Source organism: Siniperca chuatsi, linkage group LG18 (genome assembly GCF_020085105.1).
Source record: "Siniperca chuatsi isolate FFG_IHB_CAS linkage group LG18, ASM2008510v1, whole genome shotgun sequence".
Classification (NCBI taxonomy): Eukaryota; Metazoa; Chordata; class Actinopteri; order Centrarchiformes; family Sinipercidae; genus Siniperca; species Siniperca chuatsi.
Window position 1 is genome coordinate 23,565,451 of NC_058059.1, and position 27,437 is coordinate 23,592,887.

Here is a 27,437-nt window from a genome sequence, read left to right on the forward strand (position 1 = left end):
AGCCGGCCACTCCTGGGAAGGTTCACCACTCTTCCATGTTTTTGCCATTGGTGGATAATGGCTCTCATTGTGGTTTGCTGGAGTCCCAAAGCTTTAGAAATGGCTTTATAACCTTTTCCAGACTGATACTGATCTCAGTTACTTTCTTTCTCAATTGTTCCTGTTTCTTTGGATCGCGGCATGATGTCTAGTTTTTGAAGATCTTTTGGTCTACTTCACTTTGTCAGGCAGGTCCTATTTAAGTGATTTCTTGATTGAGAGCAGGTGTGGCAGTAATCAGACCTGGGTGTGGCTAGAGAAATTGAACTCAGTTGTGATAAACCACAGTTAAGTTGTGTTTTAACAGGTGGGGCAATCACTTTTGCACACAGGGCCATGTAGGTTTGGATTTTGTTTTCCCTTAATAATAACAACCTTCATTTGAAAACTGCATTTTGTGTTTAATTGCGTTATCTTTGACTAATATTTAAATTTGTTTGATGATCTGAAACATTTAAGTGTGACAAACATGCAAAAAATTAAGAAATCAGGAAGGGAGCAAACACTTTTTCACACCACTGTATGTCCAAAAATGGTGAATTTTGGTTTTAACCATCATTCTAAGCCAGTGCTTAATGTGTATTGAACTGCAGGTAGCTATAGCAACCGTACTGATGCTTCAAACTAACTTCCACTACCTCAACAATGGTTTAAACTGACTAAGAAACACACTTCATGTAAGAGTTATAATGCATTCCCAGGTGTTCAGGCACCTCATCCAATATTTTATCATAATACCTCAGAGAACATTAAGTAGAATTATATGTTTTAGAGTTGAACAGCTTGCCACACATTTGAGTTTTTTTATTTGTGTGTTTTACAAGTCCGAAAGTGTATTCAGTCCATTTGAAATCAGATATTAGAAAGGTTCAAATGGAGCCATGGATGGAGAGAAAAACAGAAAACAAAACAAAAAGAAACCAAAATAATAGCATCTCTCGCTTTGTGTGTGTGTGTGTGTGTGTGTGTGTTGGCGCGTGTAGAGATGAGCTGAAAACAACAATGGATCAATAGGTTTACTGTGGCCTCTAGCCAGCGGCCCTAACACTCTGCTTCTGTGTGTGTGTTTCTCTTTCCTTTGCTCTCATCAATACTTCCATTTGGTGTCGTCCCCCCCCCCATGATCACATTTATTTTTAGAGGGCCAACAGAGTTTCACTGCAGGTCAGATTACTGCTCCATGTTTTTGTACTGCAGCAGTACTGTATACAGTCAGCAAACAAACTTACAAATTTATACTGCATCTATCTATTACAAGGGTTTGTAGTAAAAATATACAATTCTACACAGCAGAATCATAGTAGACGTGAGATTCTGGCCATTTTTCACATGGATGTTGTAAGATAGCTAACTGGCTATGTAGGAAGATGACGTTTCAATTCTTAATCTCGCCTACAAAGCCCCAATTGGTCGATTGATTCTCCAACTGACGGTAACAGGCATGTCTGAACTGACTAGTATTCAGTGAGTGGATGGGAGCAGCGTTCAGTTGACCAATCAGCAGCCAGACAGAAACATGAATGAGTTGTTAATGTGTGTACCTAACAACCAATCACTGATCCCCATTGTTTTTCCAAGGAACTTCTTCTCCTTTTTGTTTTTGTTCTAAATCATTTAACTTGACTATTTAAGCTTTGCTTTTGAGTTTATTCCAGTGTCTGGATCTATTCATGACACTTCAATTTCACAGTCACTACAACAGCCTACATAAAAAGATTTTGAAATAAGAGGTAGATTTATATGTATATTGATGAGATGATAGCAGATAGAACAAGAATAGCTAATGATAAAGCTAGCTAGAGTCAGTTAAGTTTTGCTCAACTTATTTTTTTATCATATAGTTGTGATGTCACAGATATGCAAATTAGCGTGTGGCGTAATCTATCGACATCTACTCTAGTAAATTTTAGAGCAGGCTTTAGCTACTTTCCATTGAAAATAGGTCACAACACTGGTGGCCACAGAATTCGTTACTTTATCGTTACTTTAAGTTGCTAAGAACAGAAATATTAAATACATAAAACATTTAGATATTTTTCAAAAGTATAACATCTTTATGTAGCGACATGGAGAGATTTTGGTTTACAGTCTGAAGATTGTTAGTTTAGTGCTTGAATGAGTAGGTGAGCTTGCTAATCTTACAGCCTCCACCAGAAAAAACAAAAATACAGAAGAAAAACATCTGTGTGTGTGAACTGAGAAGACAAATTCATTTAAATGCCACATTAGCAGTGAAATGTCATGATGGACCAGAGCTACAAAGTTAATCTAAGTTAAAAAAAAAAGTTAAGTTAATCGTGTTGATTTTATTCTGCTGTTTTGTCACGTTGTCCTGAAAATATTCATTTCATACAAAGTGATGGAAATTCTGATTCACGTTCTTGTTTGGTTTAAAAATTGGATAGAAACAAACCATTTCTCTCTTTCTCACTTTGACTCTCACTTTTACTCTCCCCCTCAATTGAACTCATCTACACACACACACACACACACACACACACACACAGAGTTTCACCCCGAGTGGCTGAGGATATTACCCCGAGTGGCTCAGGATATTACTTATCAACTGGAGCTTGATTAATTAGTCCTTAATTGGTTGTCATGTCACTGACCAATCATGTGACAGCACCCCTGAGAGCTGGGTGAGACAGGGGACACCAGAGCGTGAGAGAGAGCACAACTTTGTGTCCTCAAGGAGGAAAAATTATCTGAAACACCCAATACTTCGTCACTCAGGCTAAAAGAATCATATACACATAACTACAAAAAAAAGTGTTAGTATCAAAGGAAACAGCTTTACACATAAATGAGGACAGTTGTTTTATTGAAGACTAACTTAACATTAAATCCACTTTCTTGAGTGAATAAATTACTGTATATGTAGTCACTATAATTAATTGATTAATCACATTGAGCCAATAATTCTCCCCTCCATAACACCAAAGTACAAGGCCACATGTGGAAAACCAAGGAATCCTTAAAAGAACTCAGTGTTCAGAGGCATCACATTTCTTTTTTCCACAGGGGTGCCCAAAACACATGAATATACTGAGTATATCATATATTAAGTCAGCCAGTTTATCAGTCAACAACCATTGCATCGTCATCATAAGAACAGAACTACCAATACGTAAAATCAATACCAAAGAAATATTAAGCACAATTTTTTATTGGTGGGTTTCATCAAATATTCATACAGCCTGGCACACATAATATACGCCCATACAGGCCCACACTCACATACCCACCACATACACACATGCTCAGATCAGTACATTTGAAGCTATTTCAAAAAGCAACAAGTAATGTAATCAGTCATAAAGCACATTTGATTCACATTTCTAATGCTGTCCTAACAAGACTTCAGCTACAGCTTATTAGCCACTTACCATTTTAGATGTTGAACAAATTCAAAAACAGATAATGTTACCAGCAATCAAACTGAACACTTTCAAGCTGCTGATGGGCTTCTCATACTAAAAATCAGACTGCTGACTGTCAATTTAAATCCATATCATCCTGTAAGATAAACAGACTATAAACAATATGAACACATGAGGCCAGAGAGTGGGCAGGTAAACCACATGAAGAGACTGCTCTGTGGTGCAGGCTGAGTTCATGAGAGTGATCTATTTTTTGTCTTTAATCAGTGTTTTTATGCCTGTAATGAAAATGGCCCTGCAGGGAGACATAAAGTCTATTGAACTGAATTGAATTGTTCTTCTCTGCGATCTCTGGCTACCAGGCACAGACATCCCGTTAATAAAAAGGCTATTTGTCAGTCTGTCAGCGCTCACTCCTCCAATCAATAAAAACTCAGTCTGGAAACACAACATGGAGGGGACAACAAGGAGGAGACAACAAGAAGGAGACAACAAGGAGGACAGGGCTACAAGGAGGAGACAACATGGAGGGGTCAACAACAAGGAGAGGTCAACAAGGAAGAGGCAACAAAGAGGGATCAACATTGAGGAGACAACAAGGAGGGGACAACGAGAAGGCAACATGGAGGGATCGATATTGAGGAAACAACAAGGAGGGTTCAACACAAGGAGACAAAAACGAGGTGTCAAGATTAAGGAGACAAAGGTGGAGGTAACAAGGAAACAACTAGAATGGTCAACAAGCAGGAAGCAACAAGGAGGAGATAAAAAGGCGGGCCCAATAAGGAGGGGAGACAAATAGGTGGAGGAAACAAGGAGGGGACAACGAGAAAGAGGCAACAAAGAGAGGTTAACATTGAGGAAACAAGAAGAGGTCAAGATTAAGGAGACAACAAGGAGGGGTCAACACAAGGAAGAGACAAAGGACAGCTCTGCAAGTAGAGAACAGCAAGATGGAGATAACTATGAGGGGTCAACAAGGAGTAGACCACAAGGAGACGGAGGCAACAAGGAGTAGACCACAAGGAGACGGAGGCAACAAGGTGGAGTCAACAAGCGGGGCAACAAACAGGTGTAGATAACAAGGGGACAAAAAAGTGGAGATAACAAAAAGGATGCAACGAAGAAGGGACAACAAGAAGACATCAACAAGCAGGATACAACACAGAAGAGACAACAAGGAGGAGAAAAATAAACTAAGGCCTCAGCTAGGAGGAGGCAAAGAGGAGGAGACAACAAGGAAGGGTCAACAAGGGGAAGACAGGATGGATAACATCAACAGGGCAGTCAAAACCATAGCTACACAGACTTCAAATCTACAGAAGGAGACAACAAGGAGAGATCACACAGCATAATAGTAGGAGCCCAACATAAGGAGTGGTCAATGATCAGTAAAGGTAGATGCATGCACAGCTGCCTTGATATATCTAGTTAATTACAATGTAAAACTTTACTGCCATGTTCCGTGCTAATTAATCCACCTGTATCCCAAAAGAGTTAACCTCAGGCCAGTAGAGTCTGATTGCAGCCACAGAGGGGGCTTCCTGTAGAGCACGGGAACGCCCATAGCTTTGATTGGCTCGTGTGGAACAAGAACGCCCACTGCTTTGATTGGCTCATGGCTTGCCCACTTTTTCTTCTTCTCTACTTTGCATCGTATTTTTGGCCATCTAGTGGCCATTTTCCACTGAAACAACTTTTCTGCAGATGTATTTCTGTGCAAAAGATAAATAAATTATATTAATAAGATTTTTTTCATTTTCAAAACTTGACAATTATTGTAATCTTAAAGATCATCAATGTGAAGTCCTCTCTTGTATAATACCTGTAGTACACATGATGCATCATGTTGACCTCCTTCCTTGGCATTGTTGTTGTGTTCCAAAACCACAAATGAAATGTTTTATTGTACACAACCAATATATTGAACAAAATACTGATAAAACATTACTGTTAACGTAGCAGGATCAGAAGATAGAAGCTTTTAGTAATCAAAAGCACTTAGGAATGGTAAATTAACACAGAAAAGAGTTCACGTTTATATATTTCAAAACTATTCATTTTATTTTTGTCAAGCTTGTGAGGATATTATAGATAGCTAAGGTAAAACAAAAGTTTAAGGTACACCAGAAAGGATGAATATTATATATATATATATATATATATATATATATATATATATATATATATATATATATATATATATATATATATATATATATATATATATATATATATATATATATATATATATATATATATATATATATATATATATATATATATATATATATATATATATATATATATGACAAAATGGAAACAAACATTAGACAGTTGTTTCAGTATAAGAAATCCAATTAAGCAACTTCTACCCAAAGCTAAAATGGCATTAAAAGGTGTAAAATCATAGTCACCACGAAATACCCCTATTAATATTGCATTTCCAGTTGTTGCTAGATTTATGTGAAACACACTGCTGTTTTAGAAGTCTCAGTGTTTCACTACCACTTTATTAACCGTGTATCTTCATGGCAGACTGTGATAATTCAGCCTAACATTTCATTCATGTGTGTGAACTTAATGCTGAGTCGCTACAGTCACCAACAGTGATGTTTTGCAGTTAGAGATAGGAAGGAGGAGGTTGGGAGGAGTGGAAAGAGGGTGAGGAGGGTGAGAGAGAGAGAGAGAGAGAGAGAGAGAGAGAGAGAGAGAGAGAGAGAGAGAGAGAGAGAGAGAGAGAGAGAGAGAGAGAGAGAGAGAGAGAGAGAGAGAGAGAGAGAGAGAGAGAGAGAGATTTTCAGTTCAGGTTCATTGGTTCAGTTCAACCAACCTTACAGCTCATTTAAATCCCATGTCCTTTTCAGGGTGGACAATTTATTTCCTTATTTATTATATTATAAGTCTCATTCAAGATTCAGAATTTTCCAGGAAGTTAAAATGTCTTAAATAAATAAATGACGTTTCTTAAGAAACTTAGTTGTGTGATAAGACTTTGGTGTCAACAAGGCAAAATTGTATCCCTTCAATATCTTATCTTATTGCCTCTTAGGACTTGAGGATATGCAATAGTCTTTACAGCACTGTACATAAAATAAAGCATCACCTAGTGTAAATCATGTGTGAATGGCATTTTTCTAAACTGTTATCCACAGTGAAGTTATGTGGTCTGTTGTCAATTTCAGTTACAAAATTTCTACTTGATGTTCTCTTTGTCCAAGAGAGGAACCAATATTAGTGTCATCTGTCAATGTGTGTGTGTGTGTGTGTGTGTGTGTGTGTGTGTGTGTGTGTGTGTGTGTGTGTGTGTGTAAATTGACAGTGGGTTCAAACCACAGACTGTATAGGTTCAAACTAGCAGGCCTACAAACAAAACAAAACAATGCAGTAAATGGCAACATTCTGCTCTAACAGGTCGTCTGTTGCAGCCGGAAATATCAAAAAATAAATATAAAATAAATATATGAATACCTAAAAGATGCAGCATCTATACTGTAGTGTCTGCATTACACAAGTTGATCATTACTGTTGAATATTTGCTGCATTATATGATCAAAGGTAATGTGTAAATCAAGGTTAAATTCAAGCTCATAAATATTGTTTATGATAAAGTTTGTTTAGTGTGTGTAACCTTTGGTTTATAACTTAACCTACATGCACATTCAACAACAAACTAGCCAGACTGTCAGTTCCAACCTATCCAGTAGCCTATAAAGATTAAAGCTAGCCAAAGATTGGTTAACTAGTGGTTCTTTTGTCAGTCAACTTGACTAAAGTTAGCGTTAGCAGCTATGCTAGCGATAGCATTGTGGCTAACATAGCTAGCGAATAATAAGGGCTTAACTATGTTGCACAAATATTTCAAATTTAATTCTGTATGACTTAGAAACCACTTTTACTGTAATTTTTAAACACCAAACCTCTATTTCTACCGTTCAAAACATGAACAGTTAGGAGAGACTCACTGCTACTTAGACTTGAGAACAAACTGGCTGTTCCCATTCTACGAAGACCAAACTCCCTCAGGCTCTTTCATGTTGACTCCAGCATACTACAGATGGACGAAGTAACCAGAATGCGCTAGAACCTTTTGCCCCCTAATTGGACAGTTTGACTACCTCTGATTGGATGGTCAGTGGGCAACGGGCTGATTGGCTAGTTCAATTTATTTATTTATTTTTATAGCGCCAATTCATAACAGAAGTTATCTCATTGCACTTTTCCCATAGAGCAGGTCCAGAGGGGGAGTGGGGGAGAAGGAGAGGGAGGCACAATGCAAATACCACCTATAATTTTTAAAATAGTAGAAATGTAATTGTAGTGTTAATATTAATAAATTAGTAATAATAGGAATGACAGCTATAGGAAAAATAATGTCAGTATTAGTAACAGAGCCAATAACAACAACTGTAGTAGCAGTTGTCGAGCAGGAACAGGGGGGCAGCAGGTGGCCTACAACCACAGATCCAGTCTCTGCAGCTCTGGAGGTAGTAATACCTGCTGAAAGTGAGAGAAAGAGGAGAGAAACGAGAAAGCACAAAACTACGGGAGAGAGAAGATGTCAAGTTAGTAACATGCAGTAATGGGATAAAAATGCACACAGATGGAGACAATTAGACAATACAGGCTGTAATTAGACAAATTGAATGCCATATTATATCGGACATAGCCTTTATAATAGTCAGACAAAACAGTGAGAGCTCAGAGGACAATACATTTATTTGGCCTTTATTTAACACAGTTTCACTTTCTTACAGGGTCATTTGTTGCTCATTAGAAGAAAATTGTAAGGTAATCTAAAGTCAAACCCATAGACTGTATAAAACATGGACGTAGTGTCTGTGACGTCACCCATAGGTTTCTGAGAGCCGTTTTGAAGCTCAAAGTGGGCGGTGCCAGCTGTTGCCATCTTGGTAATACGTCACTCGGCCCAATTCCCGGGTAACCAAAAATGGGCAGAGGTGGAGCATGGGTGGTGCTGAGGTGCCTGGTTGCTGAAACACACCTACCTAGCTTGAAATTACCAAGCCATGCTAAGAAGCTAGGCTATATGCTACTCTGCGTTGCTATCCGGCTAAAACCCTGTGGTATGCGGTTGGCAGTCAACGGTTGGTACCCAGTCTTCGTCCCAGCTTACTCTTGAGGTATGTTAACCTAAAACTATACAACAAAACTTGAAATAATGATTTATCTGTTATTGAGATTATACTACACAAGATTTAAAATGACTCAAGGTTTTTTAAATAATTGTAATGATAATTTGCAACTCTAGATTTTGTCAAAACTTGCAGAAATTTGACCAGTGTTACCGTGAATTATCTTAATGTTCCTAATGTTCTTAATACATGTCTAACAAACAATTTGAAGCTAATCAAACCTGAATTTAGATTTTCACATAACTTTAGTTGCGAGTGTTTTAGCGCTTTTGCAAGATATTACTGTTGAGAAAGAAAGGCACTTTATATTTGTTACAAGATGCCGGCCTGTGCTACTCCTGCGTACCTGTGATTAATGTATCCATCGTGTAGGGGGCACTCTGCCCTTCTCAACCTGGGCAGTTGCCTGAGTTACCAATGCACATGGATGCACACAATGGCAAGATGACTTCCCCTTTTGCTATAATCGTAGTACATGAATTGCAGTGATGACATGTTTAGCCGCATGTCTTCATTCCTACACTGGCTGTCGAGGTGGTGTCCAGCAAACGATGTGGGCTTTGTAGATAATTGGCAGACTTTTTGGGGAAGATCTGGTCTGATTAGGAGAGACGGCATTCATCCCACTTTGGATGGAGCAGCTCTCATATCCAGAAATCTGGCCTAGTTTATTAGTGGACCTAAACCATGACAACTCAGAGTTCAGACCAGGAGGCAGAGTTGTAGTCTTACACGCTTCTCTGCGCTTCCAGAGCAGTTACCCACCCAAAACTCCTTAGTGACGGTGTCTGCCCCCCGACCACTTAAATTAATAAAATCTAAAGTTAACAGAAGAGGAGTTATAAATAAAAACCTAAACAAAAACAATGAAATACCACAACAAAATAGGAGAATTAAATGTGGACTCTTAAACATCAGATCTCTGTCATCTAAAGCTGTACTAGAGACATCCTGTCTCAAAATGATGCCGAAAAATGAGTGCATGCATTTGTTACTTCTAGGCTGGACTACTGCAATTCCTTATTATCCGGCTGCCCGAATAAGTCCCTTAAGACTCTCCAGTTGATCCAGAATGCTGTGGCACTTGTACTGACAAAAACTAGGAAAAGAGATCATATTTCTCCAATATTAGCTTCTCTGCACTGGCTCCCTGTAAAATCCAGAATAGAATTTAAAATCCTTCTCCTCACCTACAAAGCTCTTAATGGTCAGGCACCATTGTATCTTAAAGATTTCATAATACCTTATTACCTGACTAGAACACTGCGCTCCCAGGATTCAGGGTTACTTGTGGTTCCTAGAGTTTCCAAAAGTAGAACGGGAGCCAGAGCCTTCAGTTATCAAGCTTCTCTCCCCTCTCCATCTGTACGCATTTTTATCCCATTACTGCATGTTACTAACTCAACATCTTCTCTCTCCCGTAGTTTTGTGCTTTCTCGTTTCTCTCCTCTCTCCTTCTGTCGCTTTCAGCAGGTATTTCTGCCTCCGGAGCTGCAGAGACTGGATCTGTGGTTGTGGGCCACCTGCTGCCCCTGTGTTCCTGCTCAACAACTGCTACTACAGTTGTTGTTATTGGCTCTGTTACTGATGCTGACATTATTTTTCCTATAGCTGTCATTCTACTATTTAAAAAAAATTCTATTAACTATAGCGACCAAAACCATTTTCTGTACCAGGCTGTAAACATGTTTATTTCTGCTGTAAAGTTGGGCATTTTAACATGGGTCTGTGGGGATTGACTCACTTTTGGAGCCAGGCTCAAGTTGCCATTCGTTGAACCTCAGTTTTTGGCACTTCCGGGTTGGCTTCATTTTTCAGCCCTAGAGGTTTCCGCTTGGTCAAACCACATTGGGTCACATCTGGTCGCTACTTCACACATCCCTCGTATCCTGGATGTTCTCCAGAGTCCTATGGAGTTTGTAGGCAGTAATATATAGTAATGGTTCCTTGACGGACGCTCTATTCCCATACCAGTTAAGACATGAGACCATTTAATACCGTGTCACTATCTAACCCCAGTAACATTATGGAAGCTGATAGAACATTGCATCTTCATTTCCCACTATTAGATCTTATTAGACTTTCTTAGAGGCTAATATGCAATACATTACAACAGAACTGTACCATGAACTAAAGTGAAATCATATATCTAACCCTAATCACTCATTAAAGCTGTATTGGTGTAACAACAGGTCACCGTTACCAGATCTCTAGTTAAGAGTAATAGTTAATAAATAGTATTACTTAACGAACATGGATAATTTATGCACATATGTGCATATTAGTACACGGGTAAATAAACACATGTGGTATTTGAACCAATGTACTCACTGAATGTGTATTGCAGTTCGCTTGAGTCTGGTGTTTCACAGCAGGGGCGCTGGGCTGTTCCACCTCGTCGCTCACCTGTGAACGAGCAAATACTGTGCATTGATTTATGACTATCAAAATATTTGTTAATTGACGAGTATAATGTAAGACTCATGCTAAGCTAATTGTAATTGTAAATTGATATCTGTCTGAGTCATGCACAAACTTACCTCTGCCTGTTCTCCTCCCAGGGTGTTCAGGCAAAATAATTTGACGGGGGCTCTCACACCGACTATTAGTTCAGAGAGGGTAACAACAAGTGGGAAGTGGGTAGAGGGGAGTTTACACACCCAAATATGAACCTAATAAATACCAGTAAATATACATTTATTGCCAGATACGTTAACATTTCCTCATTATGTTGATAAAAAACGTGATCTGGGTAACATTACATATTTGCTGTTGCAATTTAGTAGCATAAAAACGTAATTCCAGGTTTGGAAGGGAAAAAGAAAGAAATGAGAAAAAAGAAACAAGAGGAAAAGAGCAGATAGGCAGAACAGGAAATTTCACATTCACACATAACAAATTTCATATTTGACAAATTTGAGTTGACAGTAAAACTGTCACTGCGACATAGGATTTGACAAATCATGGGATTTGAAAGCACCAGTGCCCCGTCGTTCACATGTATAGCATTCACAAAATTCATTGTTTCCTAAAATATAAAACAAACCTCCATGACTTGAAAATTAGAGATATCAGGGCTCTAAAATGGAGGGGTGGAGGGAGCAAGGAGTAGGAGGAGGGGAGAGGGGGAGGTCAGGAGAGCAAACTGAGAGAGAGAAATCCCAGGAAGACTTTCTCTCATAATTAATAAATGAAAGATGTTGTTAGTGCATCTGATCAATAGAGTTGTTAGGAAGAAGGAGCAATTGATTGGATGACGGGATGAGGCGATGGAGGCTGGGGGTGAGGAGGGGAAGGGGTATACTATTCACTCTTGTGGCTGTTTCAAATTTTCACCCTCATTGAGAACAAAGGAGTCTCCTGAGCCTCATCAGCACTGATAGACACTTAGCACCATCCTGACCTTAATAGGAGAGAGGGAGGGGGGAGGGGGAGCAAGGAGAAGAAGTAGGAGAGGAGGAGGGTAAGGGATGAGGAGGAGGGAGGAAACTGGTGAAAAAGAGGAGAGAACAGAGAAGTAAGAGAGGGTAGGAGGAGGAGGAAAGAGGTGAAAGGGGGTAATAGAGATGAAAAGGATGAAGAAATAAAAGAAAGATGTAAAGGGGAGTGAGTGAGGGAGAGAGAAGATGTATAGGAAGAAGACTAAATGAAAAAGCTGGAGGAGATAGAAGAAAGAGGGGAGGGAGGAGGAGGAAAGGAGAAGAAGGGACTGAAGAATGGGGAGGGGGAATGAGTAAAGAGGATAAAATTGTGAGGGAGAGTGAAGAAATAGCAGGGATAGAGGGGTGAGGCAAGAAAGAGAGGAAAAATGTCAAGGAAGAGAGAAAGAAAAAGCAGGAGACAACAGAAGGAAAGGAGGTGGGAGCAGAAAGCAGCAAAAAGAAAAAAAGAGGTAGAAGAAGAGATGGAAAAGGGAAAGAAAGAGGAGGAGAATAGAAGAAAATGGGGGACAAAATGGGGGAAGAGGAGGGATGAGCAGAAGAGGTAAAAGGGAAGACAGTGAAGGAGAGATGAGAATACAGGCAGTGGGGGGGATGATGGAAGGATTGAGGGGGAGGATGAGAAGGGGGGAGAAAATGCATGGAGTTAAGGAAGAAAAAGGGACATATGGGGAGGAAGAGAGAAAGAGAGAAAAATATGTAAAAGGTACACTGAAAGTGTATTGCATTTGTTTTCTTAGAACACTGTATCTACTCATTGAAACTAATGTATGATTAATGCTTTTATGGTTCTATGGTTTCTGCACTGGTTTCTTCTACAAGAAGAGTGGTGTACAGGAATGGAAAGTATACGCATATCAGATAAGGAAAAGGATAAGGAAAAAGCCGGTAAATAGATGACAATGTTAACCTGTCTTCTCACTTGTCCTCCCACGAAGGGCTCCTGCGAAAGACTACTTTGTCCTTGTATACCTAAGTCTTCATATGATGAGGCTGACATTGAAGCTGCCTTTTCAAACAAGCAGTGACTTTTTAAAACACGTGCTGATTTCTCAAATGGCTACAGAAGTGCTAACCACGACTCCTGTTTTTAAGCAATACAATTACCGTAGTGGTGATGGCCTGGCAATAGAAACTCGTTTCCACTGACAGCTCAACAAACAAACAGATCAGGGAAGAGGTGTGATTTCTAAACTGTTAGAATAAAGTCTTTTAACCCTACACTGGTTTCAATTGTATTCACCACAACCCTAGGTGCAGTTAATCCTAGTTTGCACAAACCCTAGACCAAAACAGAATATAATGTATATGCCAAGAATATAAGAATAGATTAACTGATAGTTACCTTACACAGCACAATTTACTTAAAACAGAAAAAGCCGGAGCAGGAGACTAAGTGGATTGTAGTCAACTGACACCACAAGAACAGCCTGCAATCAGATTAAAGTCTACTAACACCACAAGAACAGCCTACAACAGCACACAATTCGACTAAATGTGCAGATAGAATACAGTAGATAGAGCACAGTCAAGCAGAGAAACTTAAAGTGTTTATGTATGATGTGTGACTCAGGGCACGATATCCAACCATTCACCCCGACCTCGTCGCTACGACTTCAGTGCAGGACAAAAACTTAACACTTCCTGGACTTTAAAAAAAATTTTTAATGTTGCCAGTGAACATAATCCAGACAACAATTATGTTTCCTCCAAAATCACATGACCATTCATGTATACTGGGCATGCGTGTGCCGGTGTAAACAGGAACAGGACAAAAAAGAAAATAAGGCAGGGAAACGTGACTGCTCTACACAAAATCCTCCTGGATAATGCTGTTTTTATTAAATCATTGTAAATAGCATTTTGTTTGTCTCTTTTCCATCATTGTATTTCCAAAGTATTTTTGTGTCTTTCTGAATATAGACTATATAACATCCATTCCGTCAATGTACAAACTCAAATACTCAATATCACAACACATACTCTGAGTTCACATTAGCCAATGATGCTTATAGCCTACATAGCATTACACATGTACTCTTTTAGTTGGGCTATTCTTTAAACTACATTTGAATTGTATTTGTTTTACAGCAGAAGGCTGATGCTAAATAACGTGCAAAAACTAACAGCAGGCTAAGCTAAACTACTAGCAAACGTTTAAACATTGATGCATCAAAACGACTCCATTATAGACAACAACATGCATTAAACAGTACTTGTAGTCACAACCTTGTACATTCAATGGACAATAAACTTGTCTCTGTACTTGTCTTGTTAGCTCTTAGTGCTGCGTTCGACACCATTGATCATCACATCCTATTACAGAGACTGGAACATGTAATTTGCATTAAAAGAGCTGCACTAAGCTGGTTTAAATCCTATCTATCAGATCAATCTCAGTTTGTACATGTTAACGGTGAGTCCTCCGTGCACGCCAAAGTTAGTCACGGAGTTCCACAAGGTTCTGTGCTTGGACCAATTCTATTCACCTTATATATGCTTCCTCTAGGATATATTATTAGGAAACACTCCATAAACTTTCATTGTTATACGGATGATACCCAATTACAGTGGTGTGAAAAAGTGTTTGCCCCCTTCCTGATTTCTTATTTTTTTGCATGTTTGTCACACTTAAATGTTTCAGATCAAACAAATTTAAATATTAGTCAGAGATAACACAAGTAAACACAAAATGCAGTTTTTAAATGAAGGTTGTTATTATTAAGGGAAAACAAAATCCAAACCTACATGGCCCTGTGTGAAAAAGTGATTGCCCCCTAAACCTAATAACTGGTTGGGCCACCCTTAGCAGCAACACCTGCAATCAAGCGTTTGCGATAACTTGCAATGAGTCTTTTACCCACTTATCTTTGCAGAATTGTTGTAATTCAGCCACATTGGAGGGTTTTCAAGCATGAACGGCCTTCTAAAGATTATTAGGTTTAGGGGGATTTTGTGTTTACTTGTGTTATCACTACAATTACATTTCTACTATTTTAAAAATTCTAGGTGGTATTTGCTCTCTCTCTCTCTCTCTCTCTCTCCCCTCCCTCACCCTCACCCCTCTCTCTCTCTCTCTCACCCTCACCCTCACCCCCACCCCCATCCCTCTCTCTCTCTCTCTCACCTTCACCCTCACCCTCACCCCCATCCCTCTCTCTCTCACCCTCACCCCTCTCTCTCTCACCCTCATCACCCTCACCCTCAACCCCCCGCCAACCCCCATCACCCTCACCCTCACCCCCAAGAAGATGGTCTTACAGACTTGTCAGATGATGACTGAAACAACTTGACATGATTGTCCATGGTATAATACAAAAGCAATAACGTTATCGGTTTTCTGGAGTCTCGTCATTCAGGTAATAGCATCCACACACGCTAGTTTTTGTTGTTGCTCCTTCCACATCTGGACAATCAAACGTTTTCTCGCCATTCCCCAGAAACCACAACTTCATTAATAAAATTGTCCCACCAGGCACTAGTTCTTCACCCACATCATTCACGATGCGCCATGGTTTCCAAAATCAGAAGCCTCCGTTTTTGCCCATCCAGACTAAAACGCAACCCCATAGTTCTCACACAAAAGTAGTGTGGACACAGGGTGTAAATGTAGCAAAAGTAGTGTGGATGTAGCCCAAATCCACAGTGGAAGTGTTTTACACGCAGCACATCTTCAAGCAGCCTGTACCTCAGCAGCCAGAATTTGTTGTATTTTTGGGCTTCAAATATGCCTGTTAATGAATTACATCTCTCTTTCCCCTCATACTATAAGAAATAATTTTGTCTCAAGCGAGAACCCCCCTAAAAATATCTTATCAATGAGCAAAGTTTGCAAGAAAAAGTAATCTTTTCTCTCTAAGTGTCCTACAAATACTCACTCAGTCTCCCATTCACTATTGGAGTCTGCACGACGGACAAATCAAAGCATGCGTTCCTGTTTTGGTGCTTTCTCCAGCTGGCTCTGGTGAACTCAAAGGTTAGAGTTCACCTTTGTTCAACATTGACAAAGCAGATGTGCACCGCCAGCCAGTAGAAACATTGATGAACTGTTTTGGACAAGGAGAAGTTATTATTCTAGCATGTTTGGTCAGTGTAAGAGGGTAACTCTACAAACTGTTGCGTCACTCTCATATACTGTTTACAGTTTGTGATTGCACAGATCAATATTTATTTCAGTTAAATTCAAAGGCTTTATTGGCATGAAAGTTTTGAAAAGCAATTTTGCTAAAGCATCCAAGTATAAATTGATCAAATATTTGACAATATACAAACCAGCAATTTAAAAAAAAATAAGCTCGTAGTTTGTTTACATACTTTGACCTCAGCAAGACGGCCGCATGGTCGCTCTTCCCGAAAAATGCAGGTAGCGATTCAGCTCTGTAGCTGTCGTTTAGTAGTGTGTTTATTCCCTTTGTTGCGCAGTCAATATGTTGATGGAAGTCAGGCTTAACCTTCTTAAGGTTAGCCTGATTGAAGTCTCCAGCAACAATGAGCACACCATCAGGATTACTGGTCTGTGAGCAGTTCAAGTCTTTGCGAAGATCCGACAGGGCAGCCTCTGTACTGGTCTGTGGTGGGATGTAGACCGCTGTGATAATGGCTGATGTAAATTCCCTTAATAGAAACTGCGGTCTGCATTTGATTGACAAAAACTTCAGTTGAGCAAGAACAGGATAGCGTTTTAATTTTCCCACTGTCACACCAATTCTTATTGACCATAAAGCACATGCCTTCTCCTTTTTTCTTGCCAGAGCCCTCTGTTCTGTCAGATCATTATACAGAAAAAGATTCACCTGGCTGAATGGCGCTGTCCAGAATTCCACGATTTAGCCAAGTTTTGGTGAAGCAAAGGACATTACAGTTCCTGATATCCCATTGGAAACTAATGCGGGCACAGAGGTCATCCAGTTTATTATCCAATGCCTGAGGTAGATATGCAATGAATGAAAAAAAGAGGGCTTGAGAAAGAAGTTCAAACCCTACTTTCTCACCTCCGCACACCTGGCCAGTCACTGTTTGAAGTGAAAGTGTAGCAAAAGAGTTTCCCCTCGAGGATCAATAAAGTATTTCTGATTCTGTATGTGGCTTTGTAACAGGTACATTTTCATTTATAGGTGGAGTCACAAATGCGCAACTTGGGAAACCAATAGTTTTTTCTACAGTGGGGGCCCTTGAGTGTCCAGTTCCCAATAAAGGGTGAGAACCACTGGTTTAGACTGCCATCCTTAGGCTCAGTGGTTCTAGTGGGTCAAAACTTCAATAAGTAGAACATGAAGATGGAACACACATCTTGCTAAAACAGATTTTCTACTGACTTGAATGAGCTCTCACTTTACTGGGGAAGCAACTGTGGAAGTGTGAGTGTGAGAGAGAGAGAGAGAGAGAGAGAGAGAGAGACTGCAGTGTGGTTGTGTTTGTCCATTAACAGCTAATAGCAGCTCTGTTTCCCCATTATCGCTAATGGATGGAACTCTCTGGACAAACACACACAGTCTGTCGGGACCATTACTTACTCTCTCATTCCCATGCTGTCAAAATTAGCCATGCAACATAAAAACTACACACACACACACACACACACAGCTCTCTAAACGTCTCAGTGGACAGGAAGTGAGGGCGTTAGGGCAAACAAGGAAGTGTTTCCCGCGGCAACCAAAGAGCTTCGTGTCTGGCCTGTCTGTCTCACTTTGCCTGTAAACTGTGTGGGTGTGTGTGCGCGTTTGTGTGACGTAATGCAATGCAGTCGGGGGAATCCAAAGTGCCCGTTGACTGTTTTAATTGTCTTCACACCTCCCTTCCCTCCTTCATCCCTCAGTCCACCTCCTTTCTTTGCTCTGTCCCTCATTTCATTCTTCCTTCCAGCCTCTCTCGTTCTTCATACATCCTTTCCTTCCTTCCTTCCTGTCGTCCCCTTTATCCCTCCATCACTTCTTTCTTTACGCCTGCCTTTTTCACCTCTATCTTTCTTTCATTTCCTCCATTTCTTCTTTCCTCCTTCCTCTTCTCCTTCATCCATCCTTACTTTCCACCTCCATCTATCCTTCATTCATCAGCCTCCTATTGCCTTCCTCATCTCTCCTTTCTATCCTCCATCATTCCTGTCCTCCTTCCTTTCTCACAGCTTCACTTCCTTCATCATCCTCCCTCCTTCCTTCATTTCTCCCTTCTGGCTTTCATTTCTCATCTCCTTCCACCATTCTTCTTTTCCTTTTGTTACATTTCCTTTCCTTCCTCTATTTTTTTTTTAAATTCTCCCTCTCTTTGAATACATGTTTCTCTTTTACTTCCTCCAGGCCTCGTGTCCTCCCTTCATCTCACCTTACTTTGCTTAATTTTCCTCTCCTTCCTCCATCCCTTCCTTTCTTCAACCCACCTTCCCTACCTCAGTCTCCCTTTCATGTCCTCCTCTTCCTTCCTCCCTCCATCCTCTCCTCCTTCACCTATCCCTTCTTTCCTTCCTCCATCTCCTTTATTTTCAATCCCTCCATTTCTTCCCTTGTCCAGAGTTTGCTTCCCCTCGAAAACCTGCAATTAACATTGATTTTTATTAAGTGAAAGCACAATCTTTCCTTATATTGGAGAGAGTGAGAATTTAAAAAAATGTTCTCATTGGACATGAAAAAAAAAAAAAGTCACTTTTCAACATACATTGAAATATTCACCCATGGCTGCAATCCCTGAAATGGAGAGAACTCTGTTGTGAAGTTTGTGGATGACACTACCATCATCAGCCAGATCACAAACAACAATGAGTATTCATATTGGGAAGAAATCAACAATCATGCAGAGTGGTGCACAGAGAACAACCTACTGCTCAACGACAATTAAACCAAGGAGCTGATCGTTGATTTTAGAAAAAAAGAAGAAAAAAAAAAAGACACACCCCTATCTACATCAGTGGAGCTGAGGAGGAGCAGGTAAACAGTTTTAAGTTCCTGGGAATCAGCATCACAGAGAACATGTCATGGACATCACACACAGAAAGGTCAGAAATTATGGTATTTCTTAAGGAAATTTAAGAAGGCAAAATTCCCGTCCAAGTTCTTGTTAAATTTTACGGAGGAGCAATAGAAAGCATCTTGACCGGAAACATTACAAATTGGCATGGGATGTGCATAGCCCAGGAGAGGAGGGCCCTGCAGTGGGTGATTAAAATCACCCAGAACATCATTGGTACCCATCTATCAAGCATCAGTGATACCGGTGAGGTGAGGTGCCCAAAGGATACTAAAAGACAATACCCACCCCAGCCTGTTCACCCTGCTGCCATCTGGCGAGCAATAAGACGTATCTGCTGCCATATCACCAGACTACAGAGCAGCTTCTTTCCTCAGGCTGAGAGACTCTTCAATTCATCCTCTGCAATCCACCATAAATAGTTTTGTTGTTGTTTTGGGATTTTTTTCCTGTGTAGCATAAAGGGGCTGTAGCTTGCATTTTGTTGTACAGCCCCCGTGTTGTATAATGATAAATAAATTAACCTTGAATATCAATATTCTAGTCTAGCTATAGGGTTGGCATGAAAATGCAGCTTAATGTACAGTCAGCAGTCAAAGCTTTGATGATACTGTGTGGAAGTAAGTTTAAGAAAGTAAACTTTGATCAATTTAGCTAAAAAGGTTTAAAAAAAGATAAGTAAAATATAAGTAAAAAAAGAAAAAAAGAGAAGATAAAGTGGCAGATATGCAGTTAACAGATACATAATACATGGCCAGTTTGGCAGAAATCAATTGTTAAATTTGGGGTGGGGTTTCATCTATGTTAGTTTATTTTCATTTCCTAATTTGGCTAAGAAATTAAATGATGCTGTAAATTTGTTTTAATTCTGTTCATTGTTTGTTTCAGTTTTTTTATTAAATTAGTTTATTATTGGTGTTCAGAGGCAGGCGGCTGTGAGGCAAAACTCAAATCTAATTGTTCTGCAGACAATCTTAGACTAGACTGTGTTTGTTGATTTGGAGTATTGTGACAATTAGGCCTATCACCAGAAACAGCAGCAACAACCACAACTTCAGACCTCCAAACAACATTGGGCTCCACTGCTACACCGAAAGCAGAGTTAATGTCTATGCACTGAAATCACTAACACCTTTGCGTGTGGTAAAGACAAACGTCCTAAAATTGGCAGATGTTGATTATCCCCTTATATCACCAAACTCCTTTTTGCGTATGTCAATAAGGATACCTTTGTTTTTATGTTTGACGAAACTCTCAACGAAATGACCAAAACCAAGCAACTGGACCTGCATGTCAGCTATTGAGAAAAAAAAAAGATCATGTCCAGACCAGATACATGTGGGCACAGTTCATGAGGCATGGGACAGCTCAGGGTTTATTGCAACATTCATTAAGTAAATAGCTAATTGTGTTTTGACATCATGCGTAACATTACCATGCAGTTATGTGCATCAATTTGAGATAGATAGATAGATAGATAGATAGATAGATAGATAGATAGATAGATAGATAGATAGATAGATAGATAGATAGATAGATAGATAGATAGATAGATAGATAGATAGATAGATAGATAGATAGATAGATAGATAGATAGATAGATAGATAGATAGATAGATAGATAGATAGATAGATAGATAGATAGATAGATAGATAGATAGATAGATAGATAGATAGATAGATAGATAGATAGATAGATAGATAGATAGATAGATAGATAGATAGATAGATAGATAGATAGATAGATAGATAGATAGATAGATAGATAGATAGATAGATAGATAGATAGATAGATAGATAGATAGATAGATAGATAGATAGATAGATAGATAGATAGATAGATAGATAGATAGATAGATAGATAGATAGATAGATAGATAGATAGATAGATAGATAGATAGATAGATAGATAGATAGATAGATAGATAGATAGATAGATAGATAGATAGATAGATAGATAGATAGATAGATAGATAGATAGATAGATAGATAGATAGATAGATAGATAGATAGATAGATAGATAGATAGATAGATAGATAGATAGATAGATAGATAGATAGATAGATAGATAGATAGATAGATAGATAGATAGATAGATAGATAGATAGATAGATAGATAGATAGATAGATAGATAGATAGATAAAACATTTCTATCATTATCTTGATACAGGTTTCAACCATATTACCTATCCCTGTATACACTTCCTAAATCCTTGTCATTTCATCCTCAGGAATTTATGGAGCAGCTTGACTTGCAAAAGCTGGTGTCACTTTGAAAGGATGGACCCAATGTCAACTGGAAGTTCGTGGATCTGCTGCCTCAGAAGGTTTTGAGGGCCATGCATAATGTGCTGGCAAGGAGGGAGGACTTCACTGCTCTGACCAAATCCACAACATTTCTACTTCCATTCTGTGGCCACCAGTGGCTCGAACAATCTGTAGTGGAGAGAGCTGTAGAGGTTTGCCCATCAGTGACCACGTACATAGATGCGATCAGGACAAAGAAGCTACCAAATCCAGGAGCGGCGTCTCCTTAAGAAAGACCCTCTCATCCTGGCAATGATATACTTCTGAATGGCTATCACTAGGACCTTCAGTCCTTTCTTGATCGCATATCAAACAGAGGAGCCAGTGAGCAACAAAAAAGGTGAGATTTATGCTTTATCTGAAGTTGCTTCAAACTGTATTTTTCAGTTTTACAACTGAAAAGACTTCAAGGATGAAGACTAACTGATTGATTGGAAAATGCACGTCTGGTTAACTTCCTCATCTCCAATAAAGAGCAACACACAGCCGCCTCCCTAAGCTTTTCTGTGGGAAGCATCCTGGACTGTCTCCATGCAGTGGATGAGATAGTCCCAAACAGCAGTGGTTGAAAGTAACAAGTACATTTACTCAAGTACTGTACTTCAGTACAATTTTGAGGTACTTGTATGTTACTTGAGTATTTCCATTTTGCAACTTTATACTTCAGCTCCACTACAATTCAGAGGGAAATATTGTACTTGTTACTCCACTACATTTATCTGATAACTTTAGTTACTAGTTATTTTTCAGATTCAGATAAATCATACAAAATCTAATCAACAAATAAACTATGATGTATTATTATAGGTTAAGATAAGACTTTAGTAATCCCCAGGGGACAATTCACAGGCTACCCAGCAGTATATAAAGTAGTTAAATTAGCTCCACCTTTACCCACTGCAACATTAAAGTGATGCAAATATTATTGCATCAATGATTATAATCCAATATTATAATATACTGTATATTATTCTGAAATGGGCCATTCTGCATAATGAGTACTTTTACTTTTGATAATTTAAGTATATTTTGATGCCTGTACTTTTACTCAAGTAAAAGATCTGAGTACTTCTACTTCTTTCAGCTTCTTCAGTAAGCTGATCGGCATCCTTCTACTGGCCAGCTTACTGAAGAAGCTGAAGGAAAGGCTGGCACCTTGATGGCACAGCTGATCACAAAATCAAACACACACTGATCTAGTGTGAATTTAAACAAGTTGAGACAGTTATGGAGAAAAAAGCCACAGAAATCAGATTACATTAAGTGTGAAAGAAAGTAGAGAATGGGAGAGACCATACGTTAAGTATACAGAAATGATTACTAGTTTGTTGAATGTTGCTGTGAATATTTGACATGCAAACAAACATTACAGTCAGGACAGCAACTATTTAGAATAAGAGTATTTTGATGATTGTTATTTAAATGTGCCTCACTCATTCCAGTCACTCCTTTACGTTTCATTAAACATATTTGGACTGAATTGGTGTTTTGGTGCTTTTTGCCATTTTGTTACTGGAAATTGGCCTTGAATTTCATACTGAGTGGCATTAAAAAGTCTTTAAAAGTCTTAAATCTAACTTACTAAAACCTGCAGAGACCCTGTAGTGTGTGTCAGATTTAAGGTCTTCTAATGTAAGATTGTGGTCAAATATAAATGAGATCAGTTACATACTTAACTGTATGAAATGTATTTATGACACATTTTAGGTAATACAGAGACCATTTTGTCAGTCCTCGTTCCAAACCTCCATCTGTCTGCCTCACGCGCCTCCTCCTCTCTCCTGTAACCCGACACACACACACACACACACACAGAGTTCTTCCAGTCCACTGCTCCTCTTGTCCAATCAATGCAATATTAATGAGCCACAGTCCTGCTGGCTACACTAAGAACTAAAACTCTGTGTGTGTGTGTGTGTGTGTGTGTGTGTGTACGCACAACTATATCTGAGCATACTTTAATCTGTGTCACTGTATATGCATGTGTGTGTCATCTGTGCGTCTCCATCAGTGTGTGCTACATGTATGTAGTGTGCATGTGTTAATGTGGTTTTATGTGAGAGTGTGTGTGTGTGTGTTTGTGTTCCCCCCAGCTAAAGGACAGGCCTAAGGCTAAAGCTCTGTCAGTGTCAAGGTCGTACACACGCACTCCTCTGTTTCATCTGGATTTGTGTCCTTTGAGCTCTTTGCTACGAAACTGCTCAAAGAAAACTACAAAAACATTCTTTGTACAATGGCGGACAAACATAGACTTTAATTGTCCAGTTTTAAGAAAATGAAATGTATCAAATGAAGTAAGTAAAAGGTCTTAAATGAACAAATAATCATCACAACTATCAGTAGTCATTTCAGTGTTGTGCGGGAGAACCTGTCACACTGTAAATAGTGTGATTGGCTTTTCAGGATTTAACTCTATCCCATTTTCTTACTGCTATAGAGTATCAAATAATCCTGGCTCATTTTTCATACTCATGCTCTTATTTGTTCTGTATTCAGTTCACTGTTTTCAGTTTCACTCAGCAGCTTCTCTGCAGACACATTTAGACTAAAGATGGAATAATGTACTCAAACTGTTTCTTTCAGCAAAGATTCAGGGCATCATCAAATATCATTTTTACTTCTTCCAAAAACTATAACAGCTCTTCAAGATGTAAATTAAAAAAATAAGTATACTGTGAACACATCAACAGCAGACATTAGACTGCTTTGAAAAAGGTCCTTTTTAACCCAATTTAGAAAAACCATCATTACAACTGACTTGTAAATGTCCACCAGAGCTTGCAGAGCTGCACACTTTGCTTTAACTATAATCTAACATACGGTTCTTGTACGTGTTCCTGTAGAAGAATGGACGATTAGACATTACTTTGGTGTGATGCTCTCTGGACTCCAAACCAACAGGAACAGACAAAAATCACCAAAATAAGATCCTGTAAATCTTTTGAATGTTGACCTGCTCTTGTAGTTGTTGTATTTTTTGTTTGTTTGTTTGTTTGTTTTTTGCTCTGTAAATCACTTGTCATGTGTTCTCCTTTGAGAAAAATCAGAAATCACAAAGGGAGTCAAATGTGCCCTGCCCAGTGCTTCTGGAGCGTGCCAAACGCACTTTTGGTCATTTCGTGGCCAGGCTCCCTTGGCGCACCTGTAGTGCACTTGGGCAAGGGGAGGGATCAGAAAGAATACCCATTTATAATGTATGATAATGTGTGACAATCATGGCCAATCACATTCACTTCTTTCATCCTGCGTAAACACAGGGCTCTCCTCATCCTGTAGAGGGTTTTCCTCAGAGAAAACATATTGTTGTCGGTTATGTGCAGAGTTTCAAATATTAATACAGCAGCACAAATATACTGCCAAGAGCAGATGGTAACTCTTTAGTTGAATTTACTTATGTGGAAATGTTAAAGATCCTATGGTCACACCATGTTTTACGTGCGTAATAGTGCGTGATTTTATTTGTCATTACAATGATCCATAAAATAACCATCTGCAGTTAAATACCACCGTAGTGCCTTAAATAAAATTTATTTAAATATGTTCTGGTTTTTTGCATGTTGTTTTTTTCCCTGAAAGTAGTTTAATTCAGTTAGAATTGACTGTTTTACTTAGTAAAAAAAATAATTGCTCACAATCTGGGAATGAAATAGTTGCCTCTTTAATCTTCATATTGCAACATAGACATGATCCTGGTAAAGATTTACAAATAAATTGGAATAATATTTCTGGGAACACCACTATAAAATTGAACCCGAACAATCACATTTTGTTCCATCATGTTGGCGTAAATAACCTCAGTGCACCCTGGCCAATATCAAAATAGATCCCAGAGATTCTGTCTCAACAAAACAACATTAGATTTGCAGGATAAAATTCGCCAGGAGTAAAAATCAGTGTAAATTCAGCCTAAATCTGCCTCAGGATGTAGCCTTTTTTTCCCCCATGGAGCCTATTTTTTTTAGTTGGTTTTGGAATATTTAAAGTTGAGCAGCTCCTCTAAACTTTTAATTGAGGTGAAGGCAGGCAGTCATGTCAGGATATTTAAGTAGAAAAACATATACTGTATATGTTTATCCTTCAAATTTACTGAGTTGTCTGGAATGCAGCATATGGTATGGGTTGGAGAACTTGCTGAACCAACCCCAACCCCCCTCCAATTACCACACCCATTATTGCCTCTGATTCAGGGTTGGGGGTCAATTCAACAGACATTGAAGTTCCAATGAAATGGCAGTTAAAACATCAAGTGCAGTGTAACTTGTGTAATCGACCACTGAGGGAAGCAAATATGACACTAAAAACTAATTAACATGTTGACCAATCATGAATGATGTTGGAAAATTTGCTAAAATTTTTTATTTTAGTGTTAACATTCTGACTGCATGATTCCAAACTGAACACACTTAGTGTTAGCCTTTCACATATTTCTAGCATGTTCATTAGTTTTTAGTTTTTCCCCTCAAACTTTTCTTGTTTATCTGTGTGACTTGCAGTGTTTCTTTATTTGGTAGTCTTTTGTTTTTTGATTTTTTTGTGTTAAGTGCATTTCATTCTGCATGTTTTGTCAAATTTGTGAATGTGTTTCATAATTTGCTTATGTTTTATTTCTTTTGTTCTAAATGTGACATATGTGTTGCCAAACTATTCAAACTGAGATATACATTCATTGCAAGTTTTTGATACACCTATGCATTTTAGATGGTTTAAAAAGGTCAAGTGTGCAGGATTTAGTGGCATCTAGTGGTGAAATTGCAGTTTGCAACCATTTGAATACCACTCGCCTCACCCTCCCCTTTCAAGCGTGTAGAAGAAAATACAGTGGCCACGAAACGCGCAGAAAAAGCGAACAGCCCTATCTAGAGCCAGTGTTTGGTTTGTCCATTCTGGGCTACTGTAGAAACATGGCGGTGCAACATGGCAACCTCCGTGGAAGGGGACCTGTTACCATGTTTAAAAAAAAAAATAATAAAAAAAAAAAGGCTTATTCTAAGGTAATGAAAACACGATTCTTATTTTCAGGTGATTATACTCTGGAGGTGGGCATGGTTAGCTGTCAGCTGCAGAGGGAGAGGTGGGGTATTGGCTCAGGTGAGCAGCGTCAGGGAGAGATGATAGTCACAGCTGTGTCTTGTTGACTAATTATGCTCTCCAATTTATATGCAGTAGTGTGCTGGACCTGAGGGCTGACGCACACAGATTTCCACGGACAGCCAGAGAGGCTGATGAACTTTGTGCTGGCATGCATATTGTGCAGAAGGATCTACTTGAGCAGCGTCATTAGCCAGGCAAACCAGAGACGTGGTGCTCAGTTAACTTTATGCAACTTGTGAGATCAGAAAAATAATAGTCGTTACATGATGCTGTGTTGCGGTGTACATATCCTGCCAAGGGACCCACGGTAGCTAACTCAACTACATATACACTAATGAAAACATACTTATAAATATATTCCATTTCTGCCAATAGCTCCTCCTAAATGTTACACACTGGCATCTAAATCAGCATTCAGTTTAAGTTACAAGAAACCCTCACTTTGAGGTTGCCATTTTTGGAAATTCACCACAATTTTGGGAAAAGGAGCTGAAAGGCTGTTCTTCATTGTCAGTACATGTAGGTTACATTTCTTAACATAGTTTGGAACTCTCCAACAACAAACAATAAAAGTCTCTCTATCTGTCTCAGTATCGATTCGTCTGTTCGAACCAATCTTCAGCCTTAACCAGTCGATGATGCTGCCAGTCACATCCTGCTTGGCTTCCGGCTGTAATAGACCTAAGGAATCTGGTCTGGAGGCGATTTACTGCCGTCAAGTGACAACCTCGCTTCTCCACGGTGTGTCTGCTGCAGACAGGGGTTCGTTATTTGGTATTTTTTGTTGTTTGTTTTGTTTGTTACTTGCTCTCACTCTGAGGGGGATATTACAGACTGATTTGAGTGTGTTTCAGATGTGGTGACATCACAATTGACATTTGCCATTTAGCAGAGTGAATATAACGCTTTCCTTCCCCCCAAATCCTTAAGATTTGCAATTATATAAAACCCTATTTTAAAATAATTTTTCTACAGTGCCAGTAGAAAGAAACAAGGATGAGAGAGATGCAACAAAGGTCGCCATTTTTTTCAGCAATAACCATTCAATTAATTTGCATTTTG

At 39.0% G+C, this 27,437-nt stretch overlaps 1 long non-coding RNA gene across 3 annotated transcripts in view; it reads right to left on the reverse strand.

Moving 5' to 3' along the window:
- Window positions 1-2,863: 2,863 nt before the first annotated feature.
- LOC122865206 overlaps window positions 2,864-27,437 on the reverse strand; it is a 30,082-nt gene continuing 5,508 nt past the window's right edge. Inside the window, exons 2-5 of one of the 3 annotated variants that reach the window (XR_006375417.1) lie at window positions 11,119-11,180; window positions 10,910-10,984; window positions 10,323-10,486; window positions 2,864-5,137 (exon numbers count right to left, since the gene is read on the reverse strand). This is a non-coding gene — a long non-coding RNA (uncharacterized LOC122865206). Of the gene's footprint in view, window positions 5,138-10,268; window positions 10,487-10,909; window positions 10,985-11,118; window positions 11,181-27,437 lie in introns of those variants that run through there. The other 2 variants (XR_006375415.1, XR_006375416.1) reach the window with 2 other exon arrangements.